Source organism: Strigops habroptila, chromosome 8 (genome assembly GCF_004027225.2).
Source record: "Strigops habroptila isolate Jane chromosome 8, bStrHab1.2.pri, whole genome shotgun sequence".
NCBI lineage: Eukaryota > Metazoa > Chordata > Aves > Psittaciformes > Psittacidae > Strigops > Strigops habroptila.
This window is the reverse complement of record NC_044284.2, coordinates 56,441,207-56,456,114: the sequence shown is the minus strand read 5'-3', so window position 1 is coordinate 56,456,114 and position 14,908 is coordinate 56,441,207. Positions and strand designations below refer to the sequence as shown.

Below are 14,908 nucleotides of genomic sequence, written 5' to 3'. Positions count from 1 at the left end.
TGTGGATGGATTCCGTGTAATGCCATTAATGTAACAATGTGCTTTTAAAAAACAAATCAATATATTTAACATACTGAACTGAAGCTGATATTTAACTTTATTCAAACACAAACTAAGCCATATAGAATAAACAGATTTATAAGATGACTTTTTATGTTTCTGTATTTCAGAAATAAGGTTTTGACTATTAGACATTAATGTGTAACAGATTTGAAGAATAAAATTAACGTTCCACAATATGTATCTGAGTGGATTAATCCTGTATTCTAATAGTTTATGAGTTTTTCTTCTTTCTAATGTAGGGCAGTAAGAAGAATGTATCCCAAATATACTGATCGTTGTTTCAGATGTTTCCTAGATTTGGGCAATGAGGGAAACACTGACTGAGGTCCCCAAGAATCACTAATTACATGCCTACAACTGCCAAGGAACTGTCCTTTTCAAAAAACCCACGAGGGGCCAATACTTGCAGGCACTGTGAGCAAAATCTGTATCTGCTAATAAAAGCCATTAGTGCCATGCAACCAGAATGGGACAGAGGAAAAGGACAACAGGTAAAGAGAGAAACTGCCTTGCTACCTACCATTGACTAGCCCATCAATTCTGAGTTGAACCCACTGGGGAGAGAAGCTGCTAGAAGTGACACAATTTATGCACTCAGCTGCTCTTTAGAGAAAGGACAATCTGTACAGAGGAAGGTCTGAAAGCCTACAGTCACCTTCTACTGAGGAGCAGCCAATCAGCTGCTAAAGCCACCTTTATCAACACACTAGAAACCTGGAAAGGGCATTTTACAAGAACAGATCATGATAGAACAAGGAGGGATGGTTTAAACTGAAAGAGGGAAGACATAGGTTAGATATTAGGAAGAAATTCTTCACTATGAGAGTGATGAGGCACTGGCACAGGGTGCCCAGAGAAGCTGTGGCTGCCCCATCCCTGGCAGTGTTCAAGGCCAGGTTGGACACAGGGGCTTGGAGCAACCTGCTCTAGTGGAAGGTGCCCCTGCCCGTGGCAGGGGTTGGAACTGGATGAGCTTTAAGGTCCCTTCCAACCCAAACCAGTCTGTGATTCTATGAACTTTCAATTCCCATTTTGTGTTGACCTTTCTATTCATATCACACCAAGATTAAACATATATATACACACACACAATACAAACACATTATGAAACACTGTTGTCTTGTCAAACGTAGCAAAGTTCACTCCCACTCCTGTGTTTGTGATGATGATCTAACTACATTGCTGATGCTTACAGCGCGTTATGTCTCAAGTCATCTGCAACTAGTAACTCAATACAAGTCAGTACATCCATGGTAACAGTGTGTACTGAAACTGCTATTTCTGCGTACAGTTCCCATTTAACCTGAGGTCCATTAACATGCTTTTAACAGTGCTGATGGGACTGAGCACTACCAGCATAAATGGTGAGTAACTTGCACTCAGATTTGCTATAAAGTTGGGTTTTTTTCACTGCTGCAGTGGTGCAATATACACATCAGGACACTTACTTAGAATTTCTGTAATACTCAGTAAAGTTTTAGTTACAAAACTAAGTGCCCATAATTCTGTGTCATTGTTGGCAGTCATGGGAAATAAAGGCTTAATAGATAAAAATATAATAATTAAAAAAAATAAAATTTGAAAGCATTCATTATTAATGAGTCAAAGTATAGTTTTCAGAAATCTTATGGAGCTCCAGGAACATCAAATCCTCCTAAACTCAGATGTAACATCTCTCGTATAGACTAAACCAAGAAACCTCTGCCACTTCTTTTATCCACTGAACCCATGATTGATTCCGCTCAGCCATGAATCCCTACCTCTTTACTTCTCCTTCTCAGACCATAGTATATTCTTGTGTTCTGTTTTCTTTGTCTGTTAGTCTTCTTATCCTCTCTCAAACACATTCTTTCCCCATTCACGTCTTCCTGCATCCATTTTCCTTCTCCCTACCCATGCTTCCTTCCTTCTCTGACAAAAATATATTTCAACATTACTGTTCCGAACCACTGGTATAAACCAGTTGTAAACTGCAAACCAGTTATTAACCACACAATATTATTTCTGATTTCTAGCAATAGTGGGAACAAACCCAACAGCAATGGTGATGCATCCACTTTGCAAACATAAATGAAAGCCTTTAGACAAAACAGCTATTGAATAAGACAAAACATGCGACCAAAACAGCAGTCAAATCGTAAGAAATCATTGTAATTGTGTTCACTGTCAACCTGCTTTCCATCTGTCCTTGTCTTTATACACCGTCATCATGGCTCCTTCACAAATTCATTTCAACCCTCAGCCTTTTAGCCTGTGAAATACAGTTTTTGACACATACACACACTGGGTAGTAAACATCCAGGATGAGCACAGCTACCTGCTTTCCTCAAGCATTTCTGTATCAGAAACTTCTAGTTAAGAGGTATTAATAACTATGTAAGAGCCATTATTACATATTTTCTCAAAGTAGAAGAAAGTACAACTGCATCTACAAGCCCTCTGTACAGAAATGATGCTTAATGGAAAAAAAGGGAAAAAAGAGAGACCGAAGAGAGATAAAGGGCATTACAAGAAAAGAATGAGGACACAACCCCCAAACCACTACAAATAGATGCATTTATTGTCCATAACTCTCAAGAAACCATTACTAATTCCTGTCATAATAAAACCCGTGTTCATTCTACAGGAGTATACCAAAAAAAGAACTAAAAATCTAGGTGCAAATTCCAGCAATAGGTTAAAATGCATTTTACAGGTGACTTGTTAACTAAAACTAAGGTAAACACAATGGAGAGGCTATTATGCCAGTGCATTAACGTAATTACTCGAACGCACACAAGTACGTAGGTAGACTGATGCCTAAAGTAATGACCTTTTACATTTACAAAAGACTCAAGGAACGCATGTGAAATACATGAAGTATACTGGGGTTTTATTCAACCTTCCTCATTTATACAAAAACACAGTATGAAATTCCTACATCAATGCAAGTTGATGTTTCAGTTAAGAGGCTGTTTCAATACATATATTTAAAGCACTCTCTTAATAATGTAGCTTAAGAAGAGGGCTTTGAACATATTTTCAAGTTCACCAAGTAAGAGATCATTAAAATACTAATTTTGAATGAACCAAAATAGCACCCACAATGTAACTCTGTAACATGAGGACAACCAGTATGCTCTGCTAAGCTATCAAACTGGCCAGGAAACAAGAACAGTATCTATATACCGAGGTATAAACCCCAAAGAGGTTGTAAATCACATACCTGTTCCTTTCTGTACGAAACACAAGCCTCAGAAGCAAGCTATAGCATGTATTTCTACAGCATTGCAGAAGAACATGTAAGTTCAAAAAGGCTCCTAGCTAAATGAAAAAATAAAAATAATAGGCAAAGAAGAAACTTTCCTCTTATGTGATCTCAATTCATATTTAATGTTCAGTTATCTGCATTACAGCGCAGATGATAGGGAATAAAAAATTACATTGACATGACGGGTTTATTTTAACCACGTAACTTTTGTATCTCCTCCACCTTACAAAGAAAACTTGCTATTCAGAGTCTCAGCAACACAAGTAAGAAGAGGACTTACATACTGGTAAGTGTTCAGCTATTATCACTTTTCAAGTGTTGTATCTTTAATCTGATCTCCCACAGAAATGAAGAATATGGGATCATATTGGTCATTTACTATTCTTTATGGTAATTTTTAAAGAAACACATACATTCATGAAAATTAGCATCTGCACAGTAAAAACAAATTCAAATGACTGTCCTCCAAGGGAAAAGCCAACTGCTATATGTATTTTTGGCAGCAACCTGCTGGGCAATCAATACCCACACAGCTCTGGAGAAAACAGAATTATGGTGTTATGTGAGAAAGCTGGGGTTACTGCACAGGAGGAAGGGAAGGAAGAGACACTAAGGGGCAAAAAGGATTTAAATCTACAGAAAAACAAGCTTCTTTCATTCCAGTGATGGTAGACACCAATAAAGTATCTCAAAGGACATCGCTATGTATAACATCAGATTCAGTTTACACTATAAAACTCATTCAACACATCTTCTAATTCAAAACAAAACATAGTTCTCTCCATCTCCAGATCCTGTAAGAATTTCCCTGCTACTTACAAAATCTTTCATAAATTCTAAAGAATTATGAGTGGAAAGCAGGTCCTAGCCATCAGAAACTAATCTGGATTTAGATTTCCACTGTTTCACCAAGAGTGATGAGAGATCCTTTATCACTGCACCAACGCACTCCACTGACTCAGTCCAGGAACCACTCAGCTCTTTTGAGCAACAGCTTAATCAAGCCCAGTTCTCAGTCCTCAGTCTTGCATGACATCTGGCAACATGCTCCTTGGATCTGTGATGTCCTAAAAAGCTAGGTAAGCATTATCCCTATTCGGTAGTTAGTGGAAGATCCAATATAAACACTTTTATATCGTGTTTACTTAAGAAATCACCAGTACCAGATATCCACTCCCCTTCTCTGATAGATCACCGAGGCCCACTTGCCTTTCCTTCTCTACAACACCCGCAGAACAAGCAAATGAGCTACCTCTTCAGCCACTGCACTTCCCAATCTGGTACAGAAACAAAATTCATTTGATTTTGTTTAAATTGACATGCAAAGCTCAGAGCTGCAGAACTTGAAGAGGGAATACAAATTCAGTTCTGCCAGGCATCTTCAGCACAATGACTGGGGGATGGCCTAAGTCACCCCACAGAGATAACCAAAGTCCACCTCAGAGATACTGGATGTGTGGCACACCCAAGATCAGAATAAGGTCTGAGCGCAACACAGACCAGAGGCATCTAGATGACCAGAAACCAGGCCCCATATTTTACTACTACTGACACAATTCTTAAACCTTCCTCTTAAAAGTCCAAGCATTAAAAACATGGGAGGGAATTGGGGGAAAGGGGAATCAAAGCTGTTGATGAAGAACAGGAAACAGTTTCACTGTCCCAGTTAAAAGAAATGCAAGAAAAGCACAGTAAATAATAACTAACAAAAAGTCACAGATCTGAAAATGCAATTATTGTATCCTGTAGTATCTCCCAAACTTCCAATAATGTGACTGGCAACCCAATAAAGCAATAAATATTATGCATATTCACATGATTTACCAATTTTTCTTGAATTTATAAAACGATATAACTATAAATTCACAGCTTCAAATGGCTCAACCTTGATTTTAGTCATCCTAAATCAATCTTCTAGATCACCCTCAGAGTGCAAGCAGGTAAGTCAACATGTACACTGAGTTCAAAGCAGAGTTTTGACACTACAAAACTGAATCTGGAAACAGAAAAGCTCCTCTAATAGTCAGTGTCATTCACAGATAAAGAAGCTGTTATGCAATTCAGAAAGCTCTTTGATCTGCTTCTCACACTGAACATTACCAACTCCTTTTAAGTTCATCGTTCTGCTTAGAAAAATGTACCAGTGTATGTTCCTCCACTGACAATCTTCTATGGATTTTCTAATGTATTTCACCCATACTACTCCTCCAAATAAAATGTTAAACTTAGAGTGAAATACAAATGCTGTACACAGAGCACGTGTATAAAGATTGAGCTGTATTATTTATAAAAATAGGCTTCAGTATACCACAGAAGTAAATAAAAGCTTTCCTATTACAGTCATTTTAGACTGCAAGAATCCAGAAGTAAGGCTGGTAAGTATTACTAGGGCAGCTACAGCACTTCTCTAATTGATAGAGACACATGAATCTCTGACATAAGTATGGCCTAATTTCAAATTATCACCTGATAGGAAATGACCTCTGGATTCTTTGCATACTGGGAAGAGGGAAGGACAGGTTCCTCCCAGCCACCACTTCACCACATACACTAAACATTTTGCCTTTTTATGCAGGCCCATGACTGCTCTTTGGCAAAACTGAAGTACAAGAAGTCAATAAGCAAGACTCACAATGAAACATTACAAGTAAGTGTAGTCATAATGCAAAGGCTCAAAACATTTCCAGCATCTCTGATCATGCCTAATTCCTCTGTCACTAATGAAGAATAGCTGCGGAACACTCCTAAAATACTGATCAAAATTAAATCTACAACACAGAAGTATTTTCATACATAGATAACAGCATTAAAAAAACACAGTTCCAGTTTTATCTACATGAGGCTTTAGTGCTTTTTTTCTAACTACAAACATCAGTTTAGCTTGAGCCAATCCAAAAAGCAAGAAGACACTAGCAAAGACACATTACTGCATTATTTTATATACAAATCCATACCCTAAACCAGGGTTCAGCATCACTGTCTCAGGTATCAGTTGATGCCTCAAGCCTCCTGTAGAAAGCTTTCTACCTTTGTTGCTCTGCTGGAACCAAACCAGTAACAGGAATCCAACAAAACAATTTGAAGAAAAATTATTAACTGGCAATACCAGTTCCAATTGAAAAGTCCTACACAACTTCATTATGCTATCAGTGTCTGAGAAACATTCATCAAGCTTCCTCCTGATATTAAAAGGAGGGGGAAAAAGCATAGAAAACAGAAGCAAAATATATACTAGCAGCATGTAACACAACTCTTGACAGAAAACCTCAGATGATCCTAGCAGAACATACCAGAATGCTTCTGGACCTTCGGTGTATTCCCTTAAACAACTGAAACTACAGTGACCCCTCTGACTCATAAAGTAAATTTGTAGCTACAGTTGCCACCAAAATATCAGAGATATAAACAACATATACAGCAAACAAGAAAAAGGTATTTATATATTCCATATACAACATAAGGACAAAATATAGAGGATACAGCCATGAGCATTATCCAATATGAAGGTTAGTAATTGCTACTCAAGAACATAGAGACAACAAAAAACCTATGCAAGTGGAAATCCAATGCTGAAGTCCATGTTTTTATTTGCCCAATGTACAATGGACGCTGGGGACAGAATATATGAAAAGTTTAATAAATATATGGACACCAAAGCTTCAAAACATACCATATGGTCAGACTGCCACATATTGAGATTTCCAAACTACTTAATTTTACATGTAAGCAAAACGATGTTCAGTTTAAGCTCTCCCCTCAATGGCCTTCACAACTAAGACAACTATTGCCTTAGTATATACTTAGGCTGAAGGTATCAGAGAAGCTATTCAGAGAGCATTCTAGCTTCACGCTTCCTAAACCATAGAAAATCTACAGATTGTGACTCCACACCTGGTTTTCACACAGAACTATGTCTGTAAAATCCAACTGACTGGACTTGCTTCTTTAAGTCAACTCCCACTTGAGCAGATCCGGATGAAAGAATACGGAAGGAACAATTTATCCAGTGTTGTCACCCATAAGTTCCTGGCCACGCACTGTTTGTCTTGAACCTTTGGTTCTAAATTAATTACATTTCTCTAGTAATGGCCTTTAAAATGGTTTAATTGACCCTTTATGGATTTCCTTTACCATTCACCTTCATTTGATGCTGATGTACTAGTTGGAACGTTGTTATTTCTGAAAAGTAAGTATCAATATTACATATTTGTACTTATTTATTCTAGCAATACAACAGTAATGTAATTGCTGTTTTAATGTTCCAGTAATAAACAATACTGAAAAGACTCAGTGAAAGAATAAATATAAACTGCCCTTAAAAGTATTCCACCTGTCTGCTATGGCAATCTGAACAGCAGCATTTCTAACTATCCCAAACTCCACATGTGTAGAAGGCAAAAGGGAGAAAACATCATAAAGCACATTAAGAAAACAAATCCACTCCAAAGACAGAAGCACCGAGTGCAGCATTCCACTAATCCCAACAAAAAAGTCCTGGGATCTGCAATGTCTTGTCATTTTCTCTGGAAACTAACATTTTAAGGAATGACATAGTTTAATGTTATATGTATAACACACACTCATTCCTTCCCACAACCACCAGCTGAGAATTACACTCAAAGATTTAACAGGGCACCTTAAAATCTACAAATGTTCAATGAATAAAAAGAATCTTAACAGCTAAATTGTAAAAAAAGAAACTGTGTTATGGTTTAGTTTCAAACAAGTGAAACCCAGCCAGCCAAACACTAAGTAGGAAGTACTTTATTTGCCTATAAAAATAATCTAAATCTATAAATTAAATAATTATTATTTATAAAATATATATTTGTATTATTATAAAGGTAATTTATTTTTATCACACAGATTTTTCAAAGTGTGTTATTCTTTTGATAACTACACAGCATGCTTTGCTCTAGCCACTAGTCAAAGAAATATGTATGTATTCTGAATTCTAATGTAAGAGAAACTACTATGTCAATGAAAGATCCTTAACAGATCTTTTAAACCTTCCCATCCACTTACATTAATTCATGTTGCAAGATGTACCCAACACTTGAAACGAACACAGAAGTAAAAGCCGTTTCAATCGCCTAAAACTTAATACTTTAACTTACTTTCAGCCATTTACTCTTGACTATGCATTTCTTATCAAGCCAAAAAGCTTTGTAAACTTTTGGTCTCATTGTATGGACGCATTTCTCAATCCTTCACAAAAACAACAAGAGGGAAAACTCAGCATGTTAGTTCACATTTCATTTCAAAGTTCAAGTCTCATAAAGAATCACAAATAGAGCTCTAAAGCGGGTCACCTTTCAGCTTCTTTACAGACTTTAATTACATTAAAAAATAAACAGTAGCCTTTATATAAAGCTTTCACAGTACAATGTTCCGGAAGAGATCACTGATTCATCAGCACACAGACTAACCATGCACTGAAACTATTACCCCTCATCTGATTTTCTGTCAAGAAACTCACTTTTATTTGGAAGAATCTCAGCTTAGTGCATCAAAAAGATTTTTCTGATCAACAATACATGAATACACAACTTCTTCCCAAAAATCCAGGGTTTTTTGGCCAACTTCTAATGAAAAGCAAAACTTCACGGTAATCCTTTTGCAAAATAATTGCCAGGTAATGTTTTATAGACAGCCTATAAACCTGAAAACTAGGAAGCTATTTTCTGCTAAAGCTGGCACAGCAAGTGGACAGGCAACAACAGACATTAAAAGCTTATCATTCTTTGGCCACAGGTTTTAATAGTGCATCTTTGTTCAGCCTCTACTTTTGTTCCCCGAGACACTCACAGTCAGACTTTATGCCAAAATAAAAAAACCAACTGTATTTCATCTCAGTTTTAGCCCCAGGCCTCAGATCCTGAAATGTGTGTTTGAAAGTATTTAATCCCCAGCCTAATAACTGGCTCAAAGCTACCACACAAAAATAACACCCAATCCAGGAGTCGGCACTGCAGTTTTGGGGTGGTTTTCTTCTTCTTTCACACACTAAAGAAAGCACCATAAAGCAATGAGAATCAATCACAGTGTGTTAGAACATGGTGACTTGTGAGGTGCAGAGCAGGGCCTGAATTAGAGGGAAGCTTGTTTGAGGTTTGAGGCCCTTCTTCAGCTTCCATTTCAGATTCCCCAAGCCTCTGAAGAGATTTTTAATTTCATCTCTCTTGGGTCAAGGAGACTGTTCTTCTCATCTTGTATCACATGCCATAACTTTACACAAAGAAGCACACTACTGGGCTCAGGCAGTAACAAAGGATTTTGATGTTGTTTCAGCCACTGAAGGTGTATCTAAAAATCTGGATTCATTCCATGCAATCAAAAATGATTGCTAATAAAAGTTAATTACAATGTCTTAAAACATTGCCTAGGCAGTTGAATGCTGCCCAAAGAAAAGAAAAGCTTTTATTCAAGTAAAATATCTTTTTTTGTGATTATCTTACTTGTTTATACAGGGCTCCTTCCACTTTTGGATACAGCCTGGACTAAAATAATGAGGGCAGTGTTATTCAGAAATTCTGATACAACCATACTTAGCAAAAACACTGCAGGAATTCAGTCAACTTCTGATATTTGAACTGAATGAAAATGTGTGTAAAAATTAACCCCCCCGAAAAACCTCTGTCAGTAAATAATCAGGAATTTCGTGTCGATAAATAAACAAGATAGTTAAAACGAAAACATAAAGTCTATCAATTTCCATCCGCTACTTGTTTCTCTGTCTCGTTAACGAGATAAAAACAGTTCTTCAGCCACCCTCCACCACACACACCTATTTAACCATAACATTTATGAGCAAGCAACTAACCCACCTCTGCAAGAAGTCTGACATGCCAAGAGTGCCAGTTATTCTTAGAGTGAGACATGACCACAGTTTCACGTAATTAGAGATGTTATAAAACGCATCCCGCCCGCTCGCCCCATCCCCCTCCACCACTACCACCATTGCAGGAGTGACTTGTTACACATCGCGATGAGCAAGTCGCATTCCCTGCCCGGGGACAGAGCGGGGATCAGGCCATAAAAAGGGCACCAGAGGCGAATAGGGATCCTCCCCGCTCCGGGCCGGGACCGAGCCTGCCCGCTGCCTCCGTGCGCACGGCGCGGCCCCGGGCCCCGGCCGGCCCGGGAACAGCCTCGCCTCGCTCGGCACCCGAGCGCACCGGGGGTGTCCTCCCAGGGGGCAGCCCCGATGGAGGACAGCAAAAGCTGTTTCTCCCTTCTCTAGGATCGCCGGCGTGGGGTGAAAGGTGCTCCGGCCGCGCTGAGCGAGGGGGTCACCCAGTACAGGCACCCGGGGACGGGAGGGAATGGCGAGGAGGGGGCTCGCAGGACCACCGCCGGTGCAGGCTAAGGGGCGATCGCTGCCTTCCCCCTCGGCGACGAAGCGCCTCTCTCCTCGGCGGCGTGCGGAGGACAAGGGCGGCGGGGTGAGGGGGCACCCGGAGCCCCCCGGGCCCTGGGCTGGGGCGGGGTCGGCGATACGGCGGCTCCGCTGAGGCGTCGGAGCCCTCACCGCCCGCCCGCCCGCGGGGCCTCGCTGCGGGCGGCAGGGGCCTGGGGAGCGTGGTACCCCGGCCTCCCGGGCCTGGGGGCGCAGGGCTGCGCGGCGCTCACTCACCTCGAGAGGCAGCAGGCGCCGCCGGGTCTGCATGGCGAGGGGGATCCCCCGGGGCCGCGCTCCGCCGCCGCTCGCTGCCGGGCGGGCCCCGCAGACCCTGCGAGCGCTGGAGAGGCCGGCGCCCGCCCTCGCCGCCTGCCAGCCGGGCTCGCTCGCTGGCTCCGCGGCCAAGGCCGCCGCAGCTACCGGCAGCCAGCGCCCCCTGGCCGGCCCCAGCGGCAGCGCACGGCACTGCGGCACCGCCGGGGAGGCAGTGCGGAGCCTGCCGCACCCCCGCCCCGCGGCACGGGGGGCCGGGCAGGCCGCGCCGCCGCCTCCGGCTCGGCCGCTTGCCGGCGGGCGTCCACAAGCGGAGAGCGGGAGGAGTCACCCGGCGCGGGGGACGCAACGGCCGCGGCGCGGAGAGAGCCCACCCGCTCACCCCACCGCGGGGTCCCGCCGAGCCCGCGCGGCCCCGCAGCCAGGGCCTCCCGCCTGCACACCCCGCTCCGCACACATGGAGACGCGGAGGGAGGGCGGCACCAGCCGCAGGCAGCCCGGCAGAGGAGCTGTGTGAGGCGCGGCCGTACCGCTGCCCGCGCTGCGGGGACGCACCCACCGCTACCGGGTACTGCGCGGCCGGGGGACGAACCCTCCGCAGGCTGGAGGGTTCGCGGCTGGGAGCCGTTCGTGGTTTATTTCACCATTTCATATTGAAGTACCTTGAAAACCAAGACAGGGGCACCCCGTCCTGCGGGACACCCGCAGCCGCCCGTGCACGGCTACACGGCTACCCTGAGGGGTGCATGAGCGCGGAGCCATCCGCTCAAAGACACGTTAACTCTAAAGCAAAGCTGGATTTCAGGGAGAAAAAAAAAAACAAAAAACACATGGTCGTTCCTCACAGGAACAGTGTCAGAACGGCGATGGCAAGCTGACAGGTTGTGCCATCCATAACTGAGTCTCACTAAAAGAAAGTCCCGCGCGGACGCCCGCCGCCTTGCCTCGTGGAGCCCCTCGCTTCAGGGAGCCCCCGCCTCAGGGAGCACTCGTCTCGGGGAGCCCCCCCCCGCCTCAGGTAGGACCCCGCCTCAGAGAGCCCCCCGCTTCAGGTAGGAACCCACCTCACGGAGCCCCCCGCTTCAGGTAGGAACCCGCCTCATGGAGCCCCTTGCTTCAGAGAGCCCCCGCCTCAGTGAGCACTCGTCTCATGGAGCCTCCCGCCTCAGAGAGCCCCCGCCTCAGTGAGCACTCGTCTCATGGAGCCTCCCGCCTCAGAGAGCCCCTCGCCTCAGGTAGGACCCCGCCTCAGGGAAACCCTCGCCTCAGCAGTGCCTCACCTCGGCTCCCCCTCAGGACCGGCTCGCCCCGCGCCGAGGGAAGGGGGAAAGAACCGCCACGGTCCTCTCACCTTCAGCCTCTGGCCTCCCCCCCGCCGCGGCGGAGCGCCATATCACCCCCAGGAGGGAGGGAAAGGCGAGTGTGGTGGCTGCTGGTGCAGTTGCAGCGCCATTCCCGCCCCTCGGGTCTTCGCGCTCGCAGGCTATCACTTCCCAGCAGGTTAGGCTTCTCCATTAACTTCCTGCATCTGGCAGTGAATATGGTGTAATGAGCCCCGGTGATAAAATCTAGGCCTGCTTGCTCCAAGAGCATCAGCCCATCCCACTTGAAACGAAAGGGAAGCACTTAATGTTTATTCATTGATTCTGGTAGAACTATGTGCTTTTCAAGCAGAAAATACAAGATACTCCCAATCAACGGAATCATCAATCCATGGGAAAAGAGCTGAGGAGATAAAAAATGCTAATCAATCATAGCTGGTAGTAGCATGTTAATGGAAATGGAATTTATTTTGTCCCGTAAAGCGTTCCTGGTTAACCCCAACTTGCTATCTCTCGAGCAATTAGTGGTGTTATGCTTGTAAAGCACAGATCAGTCCAATACACAATTACTATCCTCAAAACCATTCTCATGAAACACCTCAGACTGCTAAACACACATTTTCCTTTTGCCTGACAAAAGGGAAATGAATTAAAGAGTGAGCAGTGTAATGCTCTGTACCCTCTGGCCAAATGCATGCAAGTGCATAGGTTTGCCACCTAAGTATGTCTCACAGAGGCATATCACTACCATAATTTTGTTCTACTTTAATTTCTCTGCATACAGCCATTCATTAGAATGTGTTCTCACCAAACATTGAGAGTTTTTACCTAAAGGATGTCCTAATTGGCTGTTTTCCAAGGTGTCATCTCATGCATGCAAAAAGGCATGCAAAAAAGGAGCAATGGGAAACATCTCTATGAGTTAAGGTCATAGGACATAGTCCCCTGCCTCGTCCCCTCTCAGTATCTATATGTAACTTGGATGCCACATGACTTGTTCCCAGTGAAGATGTATCTAGAGAAGCAAGAACTCAGCAAAACTCAGATTGCTGCCCTGGGCAGTTGTGGTGCCAGACACCTGAGCTTAAGGCAGGGAGATTGCCTGTATTCTCAGTGTGCTCCCTCTGCTAGTGTCCAAACAGGAAATATGTGGGTATGGATAGTGAGAAACACTATATACAAATCAAATCAATAACTTGATTCCAAGCTCCAGCAAGGCTGTAAAACATGGACCATGACCTTCTACTTGGCAGGCTCAACGGAAGTGTCAGAATTACAAATTCCCTGAACAGTATCTTCAGCTCTTCCATGTAAATCAGCCTCACATCAGTGAGCCCCTACTGCACTGTCATAAGAAACCACGCCTAATAGTATCCCACATGATAGCATGGACATTTGGTGTTGAGTTTACCACCTCTCTGAAGTCTTAACATCTTTGCCCAGCTTGCTATGAGATGCTACCAAGGAAGAGGCATGAAGGAGAGCATGTAGAAGAGGACACTCCAGTTTGCAGAAGGCAGGGAACTGGAAAGCAACTGAGAAGACCACAGTCAGAAAGGTGAGGGGAAGCTATGAGATGCCCTAGTTGAAGCGGGCAGCGGAGAGTTACAAGGTCAACACTAAGATGTGTTTCTGTAACAACGTATGTACACTCAGAGCTAGGAGTTGTGGGCAATTGATACAGGATTAAAAATGATGCAAGAGTAATCTATGAACAACAGAGTTAAAGACGAGGGGGTTTTAACTACTTGGTAAAACTTGCAGAAACCTGGGTAAAGGGAGCTTAGTAATGGCTTCAGCCTGTTACTAAATGGAAATAGAACAGCCAACAATAATGTAAGAAAGGGCAGAAGAGCTCAGTAACTGTTTCTGGTCTGTATTTGGGGAAGAGCCAGATGATATACGAATATCACATGATGATGATGAAATGCATTCCATTACAACAGGCACTGAGGAGGATGTTAAACAGAAGCTAATAAAGTTGGGCATCAGCAGGTCTAGGTAACTTTCATCCAAAAGTTTTAAAAGCACTGGCACAGAGTATCTTTAGACCATTAATGTTGATTTTCAATAAATCTTGGAAGACTGTTAAAGTTCCACAGGATTGGATGAAAGATTGTACCAATATTTTAAAAGAGTAAACAGGGTGCCCACGGTAATCATGACCTACCAGCCTGACAAGAATTCTGGGTAAAATAATGGGACATTATCTACATTACAAGATTAAAAACAAATTAAAGGATGGAAACACAATAAGTGCAAATTAATGTGGAAAATAAATCTTGCCAGAATAATTTGATTTTTTAATGGCATTACAAGTTTAGTTGATCAAGGTAAGTAGGTCTGCAAAATATTTGTTTTGGTAACTTGCAGGGTTTTAATTAAGAAGCCAGAATGATACAGACTCATGACAACACGTATTAAACTGTTCAAACTCTAGCTAACCGACAGATACAAAGTGGGGAAGTGAGAAGTCATCATCAAAGGGTGTGGGTTTGGGGCCTATAGCAATTAGTTCTACACTATATTGTATTGAAGTCTCTAAGCAAAGCATAAAATCATCACTAACAAAGTTTGCAAGTGATGTAAGCATAAATA

At 43.0% G+C, this 14,908-nt stretch overlaps 1 protein-coding gene across 3 annotated transcripts in view; it reads right to left on the bottom strand.

Moving 5' to 3' along the window:
- The window catches only part of ZFYVE9 (zinc finger FYVE-type containing 9), a 62,914-nt gene extending 51,777 nt beyond the window's left edge, over positions 1-11,137 (bottom strand). For 2 of the 3 annotated variants that reach the window (XM_030496013.1, XM_030496014.1), the window contains exons 1-2: positions 10,950-11,089; positions 3,269-3,362 (exon numbers count right to left, since the gene is read on the bottom strand). The gene's annotated coding sequence lies outside the window, so the exon portion shown is untranslated. Of the gene's footprint in view, positions 1-3,268; positions 3,363-10,949 lie in introns of all 3 variants that reach the window. The other variant, XM_030496012.1, reaches the window with a different exon arrangement.
- Between the last annotated feature and the right edge of the window lie 3,771 nt (positions 11,138-14,908).